This window comes from Heterocephalus glaber, unplaced genomic scaffold (genome assembly GCF_053883595.1).
Source record: "Heterocephalus glaber isolate CG9 unplaced genomic scaffold, H.glaber_assembly_v1.0 deba00000122, whole genome shotgun sequence".
NCBI lineage: Eukaryota > Metazoa > Chordata > Mammalia > Rodentia > Bathyergidae > Heterocephalus > Heterocephalus glaber.
Genome location: NW_028258138.1, coordinates 88,185,846 through 88,199,564, shown reverse-complemented (window position 1 = coordinate 88,199,564; position 13,719 = coordinate 88,185,846). Strand labels below are relative to the sequence as shown.

The 13,719-nt window shown below is 44.7% G+C and overlaps 1 long non-coding RNA gene across 1 annotated transcript; it reads right to left on the bottom strand.

Moving 5' to 3' along the window:
- Window positions 1-5,166: 5,166 nt before the first annotated feature.
- Window positions 5,167-12,407, bottom strand: LOC147830563 (uncharacterized). Its single transcript, XR_015439112.1, has 2 exons — window positions 12,164-12,407; window positions 5,167-5,873 (listed from the first exon to the last, which is right to left on the bottom strand). It is a non-coding gene; the product is annotated as an uncharacterized LOC147830563 (long non-coding RNA).
- Between the last annotated feature and the right edge of the window lie 1,312 nt (window positions 12,408-13,719).

Genomic DNA, 13,719 nt, shown 5'->3' with positions numbered 1-13,719 from the left:
GGTTCCCTCAATCCTCACCCCTCCACAAGGTATTAAGGCAGCAGTGCTGAGACTGTCTTCACTCACGTGGGATGTAGCCGGGCCTGTAATCCACCTACTCTTATCGGGTAGCTCCTTCTAAAAGTAGATCGCCAGCAAAACGTTATCGGGCTCTACATTGCTTGCCTCTCCTTCTGGAGTTAGATTCCAGATTCTTCTCATCTGAAACAAAGAATTGAACAAAATGAGCAAAAAGCAGTGTCCAAGTCTTTTCAAGAAAGTAAAAGTGAAGAGTGGAGGAGAAACTGGATCTGCAGCGTGAGCTTGGGCCAAATAAAAGGAGGAAAAGTAATAAAAATACACCCTGGAGAAAGCTGGCAGGCTACTATGAAAAAAGTCATAGAGCAGGCTCCTCATGGCTGTGGGCATGGTGGGAGCGTACTGAGTTCTCCCATGCCAACATAGGACATTTAAGTGCATCCAGTGCACTTTTGCCCTGGCGTGAAACATCACCTCTCCTTGTGGTACACTGGGATTTTCAGTTGCCTTCACAACAAGCTGGTGCTTTCCTAGTTCTCTGATTTCTCATTTACACATCAAAGTCAATTTTAGAAAATTCCCAGCAAGCAGAGATGTCCCCCTTTTTTTTTTTTTTTTTTTTGGTACCGGGAATCGAACTCCGGTCCTTGCGCTTGCGCAACAGGCGACGAAACCACTGAGCTAAATCCCCGGCCCTACCCTTTGAATTTTACGTTCTTTGTGTAGGTAGCAAACACTCAGCTCAATAGTCCACCAGAATTGTGCTGGGCATGGTGGTGCATGCCTGTCGTCCCAGCACCAGGGAGGCTGAGGCAGGAGGATCACCATGAGTTTACCATGAATTCAAGGACAGCCTGGGTTACACAGTGAGATCAATGCCAGCTTGAACTACATAGCAAGACCTGTCTCAAAAAACAAAACAAAAAGCAAGCAAACAAACAAAAACAACACTAAATTACAATTAAAAAAAAAACCCCCTATTTTATTGTACAAAAGAGTGACTTCATTTTCTTCTTTAGTTCTTGTTGTTACTGTTTTGTTTTGGTGAGACAAAATCTCACTACATATTTCAGCCAGATCTTGAATTCACTATGTAGCCCAGGCTGTCCTCGAACTCAGGGTGATCCTCCTGCTTCAGCCTCCTGAGTGCTGGGATCACAGGTGTGTGCCACCACGCCTACTTTAGGAATGCTTGTTCTTGGGATATGTGAAAGAGTCGGAGACTTGGCTCGGCCTCCACCCTGACCCCTGGGATGCAGCAGATGGCTTGGAGAAGAGAGATGATAAGCCCAGCACAGAGAGGTCTGGTAATGCTCCCAGGGGCACAGAGCTCTTGGCAGAAGGGCCTGGTATGGACTGAGGTGCCCCACCTGCAGGGGGGCGGTCCCTTCTGGATCTAAACCCGAGTTATTACTAAAACGCTCCACTGGTGCCATTAAAGTATTTTTAGCAGTCACTTTGTGTGAGTTCAAGGTCAGCCTAAACTACGTAGCAATATCTTATCTCAAAACAAAAGAAACAAACAACAAAAGAATGATATTGGGCCAGGGATTTAGCTCAGTGGTTCCAGCGCCTGCCTCACAAACATAAGGTCCCAAGTTCAATCCCCGGTACTAAAAAAAAAGGAAAAGAAAGAATGATATGGTTAGGTTAATACTATTTATTTCAAAGAATGTTGTGTGCACGTGAGTGTGCGTGTGTGTGTGTGTACACGCACTTGCAGGCCAGACTAGAAGGACACATGCACCAGTGTAGCAATGAGAGGCGGAGAGGAGAGAAAGACTTTATTTTCTACATCTCTGTGTATTATTTGATCTTTTTTTTTCTTCAATCTTTCATTTTTTAATTTTTTTCCCCATTAACTTTATTGTTACATTTTAGGTATACAATACAGTTACATTCATCATTGGGATCTTGTACCATTACGTGAGTCTCTTGGTTCTTTTTTTTTTTTCACTTCCCTTGCCCTCCCTTCACCCCCTCCACCCTTCCCTATTTGCAAAGACCTTGTTTCCATTTTTTTCCTTTTCTGATATTTTTTCCTTTCTCTTTTTTCTCTTCCCCTACCCCTCCCAATTCCCCTGCTCTTTTAGACCTTTTCTTCCTGTTGCACAATATCAGTTATACATTTTTTAAATTACAATGTTAAGATCTAGGAGACATTACCACAGATTTTACAGAATTTAAAAGGATATAGAAAGCATATTACAAAAATCTTCTTTGAAATAAATTTGACAACTTCTAAGAAGTAACTTAGAAGACAAATTAATGAAACTAACTCTGGAGGAAATATAAAATTTGAATAGCACCTATTAAAGAAAGTATATTCCTAGCTTGAAAACCTACCTATATGACAACAGCAGGCTCATAAACATTTTAACTGATAAATTATATCAAACATTTAAAGCAGAAAAAAGAAGGAACACGTCTCCCCTCATTTTAGGAAATCAACATTGTCCTAATCCTAAAACTGGATAAAGATAATAGAAGAAAAAAGTATGAACATAGATAGAAATTTGTTTAACAAAACAAACTATTGGAAGTCAGATCTGGCAGTATGTAGAAAGTGGTTTTGTTATAGGGATGGCAGTGTTGGTTCAGCATTGGAAGATCCACCCCCAAAAGTCATCATTTTAACAGAGGAAAGGAGAAAGCCATATGATCCTGTCACTAGTTGGAGAAAGAGTATTGGACTAAACTCTACAGCTGTTCATGTATTATTTGATCTTCAAATGGGCATGCACCAAATGCAATTGTATAAGGAACATCCTGCAGGTTCAAAGCTAAGTGAGTCTGAGGGCTTCCTGTTTGTTTCTTTGGGCTGTGAAAGAGCCCAAGTGTGATTATATCGCACGTGACTGTGCCTCCAGGGAGAGTCGGGCTCTTACTCCTAGTCTTTCCCTGGCTCTCTGCTGCTCCGTATTGTTGTAAAAGGGAAGTGCGTGAGCTGAGTCATCACTCCTGTGCCCAACGTCACCACGAGTGTCAAAGCCTGATTCATGTTCCTTTGTACATTGTCGATTTCCTTTTTCAGCTTGGCTCTGAGTGTCTGTCACCAAGGGTGTGCAGACCTGGTGTTTCTCCACGGTGTCTCTCCTGCGCGCTGCAGTCCAGGGCTTCGGGTCCCGAGGAGCCCTGACCCTTAGAATCCTTGTGTGACCTCGGCAATTAACTTACTGACTCTGAAACTCAGCATCCTTGGCTATGTGGCAGGGACACTTATAATTATCCTGCAGGGTTATTATCAAAATCAAATGAGAGCCCACAAGAAAGCTTTTGGAAACTACAGACACCATACAAAAGAATATGAAAGATTGTTTTCCAGGAACAAGACACTTGCCGCCCACTGACTACAGGCTTAGGAACACAGCTTCTCTGCCTTATTCCCCTGTCCCTCCCTCGCAAACCATGGCCTCTCTCCCCCAGAAAAGGTTTTCTTGGCAGGCCCACTTCAATTGTTTAGTGTTTTCAGAGAGACATGCCAGGATTCACAGGCAAGTCCAGGAACTTGGAGGAAAACACTTCCTTCTTCAGCCTCAAGCCCGGATTGGTCCCTATCGAGATCAAGTCTTTTGTACCCTTTTTTCCTTTTAAATTTGGCTCCTTGGAGAGCTGGGGCCCGCGGCCTGTACAGCGTTTACTAAAGGGTTTCCCAACTGTAGTGGGTTTCAGAGGTATTCACAGTTGGTGACACTTGGTCCGCGACAGTGGGGTCTCTATTCCTGTTCTTTATGATCCTCTTACCAGTGACATAGGGGGAAGAGATGCAACTCCCAAACCTGGTAGATATCCGAAGCACGAGTTCGTGTTCTCTGCAATCGAAGAATGAATTCTAGGAACAGCGGAGGTTAAGAGTAGGAAAAATATATTGAGAGAAAGAAAGCTTCTGCCTAAGAGAGACAGAAGGGAGAGCGGAAAATGGGTTGCCTGCCCATTCTGCTTCTCAAAGGTTTTTTATGGGGCAAAGTCACGAGGTGAGGTGGGTTCAAGGTGGGACAAAACTGTGGTCAACTAGTAAGATCGAAAATACAGTCAGTCACTTAGGTAATACTGATCCAGTGAGAAATCACAAGGTGGACATGAGGTGGGACAAAACTATGATCAACCAATAAGACTATGATCAACAATAAGACTATGACAAGAATAGTCGCTTAGGTAATATTGATTAGATGGGGATCCAATGGGGAAGCAAGTCACACAGCCAGCATACAGGGAACAAGTAAGGATTTTTGGTAAGGGATGGGTCAGCGATCTTTTCAGGAAGGTCTTAGTCCCCCACACAGGTGATGGATACCTAGGTAAAATTTCAATCACTGCTATTCATCCCTAGGGGAAGCACATGAGTATGGTAGTTTCTCCTTTTACAATGCTGGCCTTTAGTGAATGTGTCTCCTCTGTCCTCCATGTTGGCTCTTCAAGGGCTGGCCCTGTCTAACTGCCTACAAGATATCTAAATAACTCACCTATCTACAACACCGGTACAGCAGGGTGGAAGTGTTGCCGTGTGGATTTCAAGGCTGAGTTGTAGAAGACCCTGAAGCCTCTGCCCTGTCTCCTGGGACCTTTGCTTGTGGTACCCCACTGCCATGCAAGAGGACCCACTGGGCCGGCCCTGCTGCAGCTGCCTGGAGGAGACGTCTGCTTGGCATCCCCACGTGGCACAGGGTTCCAGCCATGACTCCAGGAACATGAGGGAAGCCAGCTTGGACCCTCCAGACCCCATCCCCACCGCTGATGAAGGCCAGGCCCCCACCAGCACCTCATGGACAGGATGCCCAGCCCTGCTTCAGTTCACGACCCGCCGAATGTGGGCTGATTTGTCACTCAACAATCGGAAACCAGGTCACTGACCACAGATCCCATTCAGCTCAAGTTTTGGGACATTAAGCATAATTTTAGGATCAGTTTACCTTCTTGTATTCTTTGCATTGGAATTTAGACCTAAGAAAGAATTCTTATTCTTAATTATGGCTGCATACACACACACACACACACACAGACACACACACACACACACACACACACACACACGCGCGCGCGCATTTTTACCTCATTCTGTTTCTGGTTCTGTAAGACCGAGGGCCTTACCAAACGCTCCGAGGAGCTGACTGCAGCGACGATCACCCGGGAAGGAACACACCGGACAAGTTGGAAAGTAAAACAGACCTTTATTAGTCTGGCCAGACGGCACTCCCAAAGCAAAGTAGCTAAGAGAGGCAACTGGCTCAGAGTCCGAGGCTGTTTTTATAGGGGGTTGAGGGGGAGGTTAACATGTAGATTTACGGAAAAAAAGGAACAAAGGTTGGTGGTCGACTGTCACGTACTAACGGTCAGCAGACACACAGTAATGGTCACGACCATATGGTCACGACTGTCACGTACTGATGATCAGCAGACTCAGTGATGGATTGTTCTACCGATAGTGGGTCCGGGAATTTTCGTTCTCTGGACAAACAAGGGGTTGAATGATTTACTCAGGAACTTTGCTTTGTTACAGATTTTATCTACTATTTCAAGACTAACAAGCACATTCTAACCATTAAATTTTAAACATAACAGAGGCTAGGGGAATAAATGAATTTTGAATCATACAGTCCCACAGTTCTCCTCCTTTATAATTTAATTGTATTTGGTATGTTCATTCCACCAGTAGTTCTGCAGTCTGCTTTTAACAGCTATGTCGTATTCTAGCTTTCATAGCAGGGTTAGTGTCCCTCTTTGGTTGGATTTTTAACCCTTGATCCCTAGTCTGGGCGTTTCCTCAGGGCTGCTCCTCCTGGTCGGTACTCTCCACCTTGTCTTCCTCCAGGCCTCTTCCTGCTGTCAGGTAAGGTCTTCCGGCTGAGTTCTGGGCACTAAAACACAAGGGATGTGATAAAGCACCACTTCCAGGCTTGCCCCATAAGAGTGGAAGTAATTTCCACTTTTATTGGGGGGGCATTTTATAATGTATGGATAGTATCTCAGTAACAAACCATGTAAAGCGACACAAATATCCACCTTACACTGAGTCTAAAAAGGGGGGAACCCCCCACACTGAATGTAAATTTTAATTATAAAACATGAAAATGGATGAAACCCTGAAACAGGAATGAACTATAAACAGTGAAGGCTCAGATGAGTCACAGTGGGGCAGGGTGGGGTCGAAACCTCCTGCTCATTCGAAAGCCCGGGACTAGAACAGGCGTGGTTGCTCCTCATTGTCCTGTAAATCCTGGCTATGGACCATTCCCGACCTCCACCCCACCAGCCGGGCTCCCTTTCACCAGTGCCCTCTGGGCTGTCCCCCCAGCCCCACGCCCTGCAGCCCTGCCCTCTGTTTACAGACCACATTTTCCTCCCCTGTTTAATCTGCCTTCTGTAAAGCTCTTTAAGAAGATCAAATGATTCACGTTGTACATCTACTATTCACCTAGCAGATCGGCAGGTGGCGCATAAAATAATGAACAGGTTGGATTCCTAAAGACTGTGACTTCTCGGGGTGGAGGGAGGAGAGGGTAGGACACAGAGCGGTCCGGCCACCCTCGTTCCCCTCGGCTCTTCCCTTCCGCTGTTTACCGGGAGTGTGAATGGTGAGGGCCCGGGACAGCACAGAAATTAGGCCCTTGGTCCCTGGGCAGCAGAACACGGCATGTTCAAGCCACGTGGGCTACACAAGGAAAGAGTGCCAGTGGAGGACCGGACTGGCTGTCCAGTGAGCTTTCAGAACGTTAAACGAAACTGGTTTTCTAGTCACAGACACATTTGGTAGAACCTAGGCTTGTTACAACGTAGTTTGCATTTTGGTTATTAAACAGTATCGAATTGATTAGGGCAGAATATTGCCGTGTTTAAACTTATAATTATTATTATTTTGGTTTTTGAAACAGGGTCTCACTATATAACCCAGGCTGGCCTTGAACTTGCAGTGATCCTCCTGCCTCAGCCTCCTCAGTGGACTACAGGTGTGTGCCACCACACCCAGCCACTTAAACTTACTTTGTTGCCAATTTTTTTTTTTACCAAGTACAGTGTTGCCGTTTAGCGATATGCTTGGTTTTAAAGAAATTTTCCTTGCAGGGGAGTATCTTTTAAAAATTTTACTTCTTTTAAGCCTAAATGCCTGGACATAGCTGCTGTATCATCTTTAAATCATTTTGAATGTTTTTTGAGCCTACAACAAATAAAATTTTAAAGTTATTCCCTTGCTATTTTACTGATTCCTTTATCATTCCTGGGACAGTCTGCAGATTTAAAAATGTAGCATTTCAGGGATTTAGCTCAGTGGTGCTGTGCCTGCCTTGCAAGTGCAAGGTCCTGAGTTCAATCCCCAGTACTGAAAAAAATATATAGCATTTCATTTATATTTATTTCTATTCCTTGCCAGAAAGATTTTCTAATACTGCTTGTATCAGCAGGGACATGCTCCAAAACACTGTTCAGCTCCCTTGCACTGAGGAACCTATTATTATAGATAGGTAAGTTAATTAGATATCTCGCAGGCAGTTAGACAGGGCTGGCCCTTGAGAAGCTAACATGGAGGTCAGAGGAGACACATTCACTAAAGGCCAGCATTGTAGAAGAGAAACTACCACACCTAATGCTTCCCCGAAGGATGAATTAGTATTTTAAATAGGTATCAATCAACTGTGTGGGGGACCACGATCTCACCCATCCTGCTAGTAAAGATTCCCTGACTGAAAATCCTTGTACACTCACTATGTGACTTGCTTCCCCATTGGATCCCCATCTAATCAAAATTACCTAAGTGACTGTTCTTGCCATAGTCTTTCTTATTGGCTGAGCACAGTTTTGTCCACCGTGTGATTCCTCATTGGATTAATATTACCTAAGCGACTGTACTTGCAATCTTACTAGTTGACTACAGTTTTGTTCCACCTTGAACCCACCTCACCTTGTGGCTTTGTCCCATAAAACACCTTTGAAAAGCAGGATGGGCGGCCAACCCACTTTCCGGTCCCCCTTCTGTCTCTCTTAGACAGAAGCTACCTTTCTCTCAATAAAGTTTTCCTACGTTTAACCTCCATTGTCCCTAGAATTCATTCTTCAATTTTAGAGAACATGAACTCGAGCTTCAGATATCTAGCAGGTTTGGGAGTTGCATCTCTTCCCCCTTTATCACTGCTTCTTCCCCACATTGTCAGCTCTTGGCTTCCATCAGCCAGATGCACCTTGGTGTGGTTTGGATTTGACAGCTGACTCTGTGCTGTTTGCAGAGAGCTCATATGGAGGTGGTTTTCACTGCTCAGCAGCTCATCTCCCTTTGTGCTGCATGTTGCTTTTGGTATCAGCCTGACTTTGCCCAGTCTATAATGATCCTGCTGATGTTTTGTTGTTTATTGATGAACGTATCTTCATTAAGAGTTTTGGGAAAATTTATCAGACTCAATTTTTCCTCATACCCATTTGGAATTATTCCTAATAAAATGATATAAAAAAAGAAAGTCTTGGGCTGGGGATTTAGCTCAGTGGTGCCGATGCCTGCCTCGAAAGCGCAAGGTCCCGAGTTTGACCCCTGGTAACCACCCCCTGAGAAAAATAAAGTCAGAAAACAATACCCAATGGCCAAGGAAGGATGATGTTAGTTCCTTGAGGCCCACTAGAGTGTGCCCCATGGCTTGGCTAACCCTTTTTCAAGTCCTTTGGCCGGAGGGAAGATGCTGGGACCAAGCCCAGGGGCTCATACATGCTAGGCAAATGCTCTACCACCGAGCTACATTCCTAGCCCTTTCTACTTCTCTTGGAACAGGGTATTGCTAAGTGGCCCAGTCTGGCACTGAACTCATGATCCTCCTGTTTCAGCCTCCCAAGTAGCTGGGATTACACCAGGCAGGTTTTCGTGTGTGTGTGTGTGTGTGTGTGTGTGTGTGTGTGTGTGTGTGGTTCTTTTTGGCTTGTGACCCCTGGCTTTCTCTAGCACATAGTTGAGGGTATCTTCTTTTAAAGTTTTAATTCAATTTATTGAGGTGTAATTTATAAGCAATAGCACATACTCATTTCATGTGTACATACAATGAATTTTGGACAATTGCATGCAATCATGTAAATATTATCACAAGATATAGAACTCATCCATTGTTAAAAATTTCCTAAAGGTGTTAACACTACCCAGCGGGGTGTGGTGGCCCAGGCCTGTAATCCCCGTACTCAGGAGGCTGAGGCAGGGGGATCAGGGCAAGTTCAAGGCCAACACGGGCTATATAGTGAGTCAAGGGCAGGCTGAACTACACAGTGAGACCTTGTTGCAAAACAACAACAACAATAAAAACAAAAACAAAACAAAAACAACAACAAAAAGACTTAAAACTATAAAGCTCAAAGATAAAGACGCTGGAGAAAGGAGTCACGACCTTAGATTTAGCAATGATTTCTTAGACAACTCAAAAAATCAAGCGCAAGGACCCGAGTTCGATCCCCGGTACCAAAAAAAAAAAACAAAAACATGAGCAAAGGAAGAAAAACATAGATAAACTAGATTTTACCAAAATGACAAAGTTTTATGTATCAGGGATGCTATCAACTGAGTGAAAAGGCAGGCTGGAGGGTGGATAAAAATATTTGCAAATCACATCTCTGAGAAGGGATTTATACCCAGGATATATAAAGAACTACAATTCAACAACAGTAACTACCCAATTAAAATGTGGGCAAAGGACTCAAATAGCTATTCCTCCAAAGAAGATGTACAAATGTCCAATAAGCACATGAAAAGAGCTCAACAGAACTGTGATCAGGGAAATGCAGATCAAAACCAACAGGAGGTATCACTTCACTGACATTAAGAAGCCTTTCCTAAAAAACCGTGCACACAAAGTATTGGCAAAGACATGGAGAAGTTGGAACACTTGTGCATTGCTGATGGGAATGTAGAACAGTGTAACTGTTGTGGAAAATGGTTTGGCAATTTCTCAAAAGATTAAATATAAAATTACCATGCGATCCAGCTGTACTGCTTCAGATTAGCAAAGTGAAGGTGGCGACTTGAACAGATATTTATGTATCTCTGTTCAGAGAGCATTATCCACAGTAGCCCAAAGGAGGAGACAACCCAGTGTTCATCAGTGGATAGAAGGATAAACAACAGGTAGGATGTACACACAGTGGAATATTATTCAGCCTTAAAAAGAAGGGAAATTCTAACATCTGCAACAACATGAGTGAACCTCGAGACATATGCTAAGTGAAGCAAGTTCATAACAAACACAACTACTGTATGGTTCTACTTCCATGTATATGGGCCACATACACCATAGTCAAATTCATAGAGGCAGAAAACAATGGTAGTTACCGGGGTCTGAGGGGAGAGGCAATGAGAAGTTAGCATCTAGGGGTCCAGTTTCTGGTTAGGAAAGATGGAAAGTTCTGGAGAAGGGTGGTACTCAATGCCACAAAAATGGCACTTGGCAAAGATGGCACATGGCATGCTATGTGTATTTTACCACAATAAAAAATAAATAGAAGCTCAAAAGTTTCCTTGTGCCTCTGATTAGTCAGTGTCTTTCCACCTAGCCCTGGCAAGTACTGGTTTGGTTCCTATCCCTGTAGATTAGTTTTACCAGGTCATCAGCTTCTTGCAAATGGAATCATGCAGCACATGCTCTTTCGTACCTGTCTTCTGCTAAGCATAATGAATCTGAAAACTCCCCGCGTTCTGCGTGCCAGTGACTGGTCCTTTTATATGGCGCAGTATTCCACTGTGTGAATGGACTGTAGTTTGTCTATTTGTTCTCTTCTTCGTGGAAATTTGGGTTGGGTGGATTTGAAGTATGGTTCCTTTTAGGGAACATGTCTGACTTTTACAACATTTAGGTAGTGGAGCAGAGATGGAGGGAGGACAGAGAGAATAAATTATAAAGGAGACATTGGAGACCGCCTAGTGTGGCCCATAGAGCCAGCCTTAAAGTTTGCTTAATGCGGATAATAGAGTATGAGCTGGGAGACTGCTGATGTCGCCTTCAATTCTTCCCATGGGTCCATCTTCTTCCCTGCCTTCTCCCTCCTTTAAAGAGAGGCAGAAACAGCTGTTCTAGAAGGCCTTGGGAGAGAAGGAATTCTGAACAAGTGAGAGAGAACCCTAGGTACTTGGAACAATTATAGGCTGTAACCATCCTGACACAAGTCAGGAGTGTGAATCCCATTGTGAGGCCCAAGTGACTTTTTTTTTTTTTTTTGAGACCGTGTCTCTCTATATAGTTCAGGATGGCCTTGAACTCATTATGTAGTCTAGGCAGGCCTCAAATTTTCGGCGATCCTCTTGCCTCAGCCTCCTGAGTGCTGGGATCACAGGGGTGCCTGGCAGCCCACGTGACTTTGTAGGAATCCTGGCTGAGGAAGGAAAGGCAAGGTTATTGTGTAGGGAGGGGATGGGACCCCACACCGCCAGGGCCGCTGGGGATGGTGCCCAGGCGAGGGCACCCCATTCTTTTCACCTCTCATCCTCTCTCTCCTTCCCCACGCAGCAGCTTTTTTTTTTTTTGGTACCAGCCCCAGGAGCTGTATTTTCTTTCAACCATGCCTATTGTTTTCTTCGTTACGTTTCCCTTTCTCAATATGCTGGCATTCTTCTGTGAGGGGAGAGAAGGCTCTTGTTTTCAAGTGCAACTGTTTAAAGTTCATTTCTGTAACTGTTCTGTCGCAAGGCTGCTAGCTGCTTTCTAACACCCACTCTCCCTTCTCCCTCAGGTTCACCACGCACATGGCTGTCAGAGAAAGCCTGCCTTTCCCAGCCTCCTCCTCCTCCTCCTCCTCCTCCTCCTCCTCCTCCTCCTCCTCCTCCTCCTCCTCCACTGCTAAGGGTGGCGTGTGACCCAGTTCCAGTGTGAAAATAGTGTGCACAATTCCAGGTCCTGGCACGAAGGGGGTCCTTTCTCTCCAAGCCTTCCCACCATCCCACTGGGGGCCATGAGACCTGCTGGGGCCCTCTGGGACCCACACACAAGGCCACCACCCAGAGGGCGACAGAACCGTACCCTACAAAGACCCGTGTCTCTGTGGAGAGGCTGTTTTGTTTGATCCACTAAACCTTAGTTTTTGCCAAAACAGCAAAAATACACCTACCTAATAGCAGTGCTATCCTGGGAAAGATATGAGTGAGGCTATAAAGGTCCGAGGGTGAGCGGAACAGGCCCGGGAGGGTGGCGCTCACCTGTGATCGCAGCTAAGGTCCGTGGAGGACTGCTTCCCGTCACGGCCGGGGAGGAAGACCCACAGAGCCACAATGTTGCTCGCCCGCCCACAGGGAGAGATGACATCTGTTGAGGAGCTGAGAGTCCTTGAAACAATGCAGTTGACTTGAACATCCTGCTTGGAGGAAATGCCCTATTCTTTGGGTATGCTCTGCTCCTCTGTTGACTAGTCTGCTTCCATCACGGCTGTTTCCATGACATCGTCACCACCCCACCTACTCGCACACACTTGCCAATAAACATGGGACAGCCAAGAGGCCTTATCTCTGTCCAGTCTGAGGCACTGACCTCCTGGCTCCCTTTCAAAGTTGTCTTTTCTTTCCTCAGCAGGCAATCGAGGGGCCGATCAGCCCCCAGTACTGTCTCAAAAAAAAGTGAAGCAACTTGATAGTACAAGTCCTGAGACTGATACAGATACAATACCATATTTCTCCCAAAATAAGACTGGTCTTGGGTCGGGGAATTTAGCTCAGTGGTTCTGGTGCCTACCTCACAAGCACAAGGTCCCGAGTTTGATCCCTGGTACTGACAAAAAAAAAAAAAAGACTGGTCTTCTATTAATTTTTGCTCCAAAAGATGCAATAGGGCTCATTTTCAGGGAATGTTTTCAGGGGATGTCTTATTTTTTCATGTACAATGATCTACATTCATTCATATACAAAAATCTACATTTATTCACGGACAAAAATCTACATTTATTCAAATACAGTCATGTCATCTTCTTTTGGAACATCGTCATAACTCTCCAAACACCAAATTCCCGCCCGCATTTCTTGGGACTCCATTTCCTGTAGAACCATTGGCCCCCAATCTGTTGGTTCCAGCAATAGAGCTCCCCTTAAATGAGGACTCTTGTCCATGTAGCCTGCGGGTAGCACATTGGTGACATAGCTGTCAGTGATTTTATCCCATGAGTTCTTCACCCAGGGCATGACCTCTTGCAATCTGGGTTTCACAAAGTTTCCATTCAATCAAGTGTTAACTGAAGACTTCCGAGACAAGAGTGGCAGCAGAAATGATGACAGCTAAGAATGATGGGCCACACAACTGTGATGAGAAATTGCAGGCACCAAAATTCCGAAAACATTTCTTTATTTCACGAGAGTGCATTAAGAACATCCATTACAACACTCATCATATTGGTTTCTGAAGATTCACCTTAGACTCAGCCACGTCTGTTCCTTATCAAGTGTGCATCGTGTCCACGCTCTGATTGGTCATTTGGCAGTAAGTGTCAGGTTCATCTGTTCACATAGGGGTTCACCTCTCCTCCAAAGGCATCTGCTTGGGTATTTACAAATATTCAATTATAATTTGTATTACCTTAAGTATGAATGTCAATAAGATTATTCATTTACATTTAATTATAGATGAATACTGTTATTTTATAAGTCAATACATCCATCATGTGTGGCAAAGGACATACTGAATTTGTCTGTCTGGCTGATGATCTCACCTGGGGCTCCTCTTGGGGTACGGCTTATATGATGAGAATACTGAAAAGTCATGCTAGGGC